Source organism: Nomascus leucogenys, chromosome 15, assembly GCF_006542625.1.
Source record: "Nomascus leucogenys isolate Asia chromosome 15, Asia_NLE_v1, whole genome shotgun sequence".
NCBI classification, from domain to species: domain Eukaryota; kingdom Metazoa; phylum Chordata; class Mammalia; order Primates; family Hylobatidae; genus Nomascus; species Nomascus leucogenys.
The window spans coordinates 65,952,768-65,956,460 of NC_044395.1; the positions used below are offsets into that span (position 1 = coordinate 65,952,768).

General features: G+C 37.6%; 1 pseudogene; it reads right to left on the reverse strand.

Moving 5' to 3' along the window:
• Window positions 1-312: 312 nt before the first annotated feature.
• On the reverse strand, window positions 313-1,266 carry LOC100603693 (annotated as a pseudogene).
• Window positions 1,267-3,693: the final 2,427 nt, after the last annotated feature.

Below are 3,693 nucleotides of genomic sequence, written 5' to 3' on the forward strand. Positions count from 1 at the left end.
GACGAATAAATGGAATATGTCTTAAAAGCAGTTAGTAGAACACCTAGCCTGAAACAATGAGTCAATACATGTTAGTTGCCAGGAGTATTATTTATCATTTCATTATTGTTATTTTCCTAATTCCACTACAAATGTCTTAGGGGAGATATCATACTTATATTTTGTGAGCAAATATACAACATATTTACTATTTGTTGGGTGAATGAAAAGTATGTTAAAAACCCACATGCAATAGGCAGTAAGAGAGCAAGTTTGCTTTTCTACAGTGCAAGTCATTTATGCCAGGTTTGTATCAAATTAAACTATGTCTGTTCATTTTGTAAGGAGCAGACTGAGCATAGCCTTGCAGATCTGTTTTGTTTTTACACTGTAGATGATGGGGTTGAGCACAGGGGGTAAAAGCAGGTACACATTAGCCATCACTGAATGGACTACTCTGGGGCTGACCGACCATAGCGATACACCAAGGACAGGCTCAGCATGGGGATGTAGAAGATAGCAACTGCTCCCACGTGGGAGACACAGGTACTGAAGACCTTGTGCCATTCTTCAGGGGAGGCAATTCTGAGGACAGAGTGAATAATTAAGATATATGACAGGACAATGCATGGCATATCTATTCCAGTGGTCAGGATGAGATCAATTAATCCACAGATGCTATTTGCCCGAATGTCTGAACATGCTAATTGAATCACATCTGGATGGTAACAATAGGAGTGGGAAAGGGCATTCATTCTACAGAAATAGGCTTAAGGAGCAAAAGTAGTGGTAATATTAGTACTATAGCACATGTAATCATCAGAAGACCCATCTGAATGATTCTGGAATTAGTGAGAATGGTAGTGTACCTCAGAGGATCACAGATGGCCACATAACGGTCAAAGGCCATAGCCACCAGCACTCCAGATTCCATAAAAGTGAATCCATGAAGAAAAAACATCTGGACGATGCAGCTATATAGACTGATTTCACGTGCCTCAAACCAGAGGATACCTAATGTTGTTGACAATGAAGAAACAGTCAAGCCCAGATCAGTGGCTGATAGCAGGAGAGGAAATAATACATGGGTTCATGGAGACTCTGCTGGGTAATGGTGACAAACAGGATCATGCTGTTCCCAGAGAGGGCAATGGCATAAAAACAACAGAAAGGAATGGAGATCCAGACATGGGCAGACTCTAGGCCAGGAATGCCGGTCAACAAGAAGGTTGGAAATTTAGATGTTGAGTTGCTTAGGATTTCCATGGTGTCCTGGTTTTACAGCATTTGTCCTCACAATGCTTCCATTCTATAGAAGTGATACATTAAGTGTTATGTAAAATATTTAGATACATTTTCTTTTAGTTGGGAGAGTTATCCAAGGTCATAGATAAGATCTGCATCATTGGGAAACCTTTAAATTAAATTATAATGTTCATCTACCACTCATAATCAGAAACAGTTCACAAAAATATGTTTTTATACCATAAAATTCAAGGGAAATATGTCCATATGATTTTACATGTTTTCATGATAGTGTCCATTTACAGAATATTAAGCTGCATCATATTGTAAGATTATTTGAATAAAGACTTAGCTGAGAAAAAATAAGTATCTTCAATTTTGAATATTTTGTGAGTACAATGAATAATAGCCACTTAAAAATATCCATGGTTCTTCAGTGACCATGAGGGTGTGAGTCTGCAGACACAGATCTCCAGATAATTGCCAGGAATATAGGTTTGGCAGTTATCAATGTATATTTATCATTTTCATCCAACACTATAGGTAAACAACTTCAGAGACTAGAATTATAAGGGAAAAACAATGAGGACAGAACTCTCCACAAGATTGGAATGCACTATATACACTAAAGCAAGATAAGACTGGTTTTATGGGGACTATGAAAACCAAAAGAGGCTGGGCGTGGTGGCTCATGCCTGTAATCCCAGCACTTTGGAGGCACAGGTGGGTGGATCACAAGGTCAAGAGATCAAGATCATCCTGGCCAACATGGTGAAACCCCGTCTCTACTAAAAATACAAAAATTAGCTGGGTGTGGTGGTGTGTGTCTGTAGTCCCAGCTACTTGGGAGGCTGAGGCAGGAGAATCGCTTGAACCCAGGAGGCAGAGGTTGCAGTGAGCCGAGATTGCGCCACTGCACTCCAGCCTGGTGACAGTGCGAGACTCCGTCTAAAAAAGAAGAAAAAAATAAAACATGGTGTGAAGACTGGATGTTACATGAACAGGTGTGTTGAATTGCTTGAGTTGTGAAGCCTAGTAAGGATTAAAAAATTCAAATGCAGCTGAGAGCCATTAGTGACCCCAGAAAAAACAGTGGAAAATTGAAAACCTGCTACAGTGTGGTAATGAAAGGATTAGCAGTGGAGGTACGGTTTATTTTAAGAAACTAGGCAGTGAAGGCAAGGGGAGAAATAGGCCATGTCTAAAGAAGGGGTATCAGGTAGATGGAGAATTTTTGCAAGATGGGACAGAATTAGAGAAATTGATACGTTTATAAACGAAGGTTAAAAATGTAGCAGATAATGAGAAATTTAAAATATAGAATGTGAAGAATTTATTGATATATAAAAGTCCTTAAGAATGTAGTAGGTGATTAAATGTAGAGCATGAGTAACCTTCAAAAAGATGAGGACCATCGTTTGCACTGACACTAGTGAGTAAGTGTCAAATATGTAAGTTTGTGGAGAGTTATATGAGGAAATTGTTACCTTTTTCTCTGTGAAGTATTTGGGGGTAATTTACTGCTGTTTGAAAGTGTAAAGTGATGGCTGCTGGCTTCAGGATACAGTAGATGTTTTCAGGAGACAGCGAATGAGAAGGGCAATCGGCTCAGTAAACAGAAATGCTATATTGCCTCTTTCAAGTAAAATTCTAAAAATAATTTTGTCAATATATTTATATTGTTCAAATCAATTAAATTAAATAATAGTATTCAAGAGTATAATGTTAGTATTTTTCAATCAAGCCTTTAAAAAATTAGATGTGTCAAATTCATGAGGGTAAATACTCTGTAGCAAGGATACAAGTTACTGTTCCCTTTATGCTAGTTTTCTATGGTTTCTTTTAAATCTCCAGTTGTCTGATTTTCAATTCAGTCTGAGAAACATTATGAAAATATTTAAGTATGAATTACTAGAGGTTGTATATCTACATGTTATGTGGATCGATGAGGACAGGGCAAACCCTCATGATATCTGACTTTTCTATAAACCCATATGACTATTTGTGAATAGGTAACAAAGTAAAAGTCAACACGATAAATACATCTATCTACCTTCTTACCAGCTTTATGTGGAAAGAGGAACCTTCTCTGTCTTTGCTAGATGAGGAAGAATAGACTACGGTTCTGAAGCCATGGACTTTATAGTAAGGTAGAATTGAGCTGTGAGATTATTTGTATGATTTATGTCTCTCTGCAGCCAAAGACAGAGAATAAAATTATATTTTATTACATCTATAAAATTAGAAGGCAGGAGTATGCAATCCCAGAGGGTTTTAGCTACTAATCCAAGTGACCTGTGGTCCACAGGGACATTAAATGCAAAGGAAAATAACAAAATGATACATATAAATAGAAAATTTACACACTGTTCATAGCATTGGGGAATAGAGAGAGATGTACATCATTGTCTTTGGATTATAAGTGTGCTGGCAAGATAGGAAAAGAAACCACTGTTCACTGGGATCATT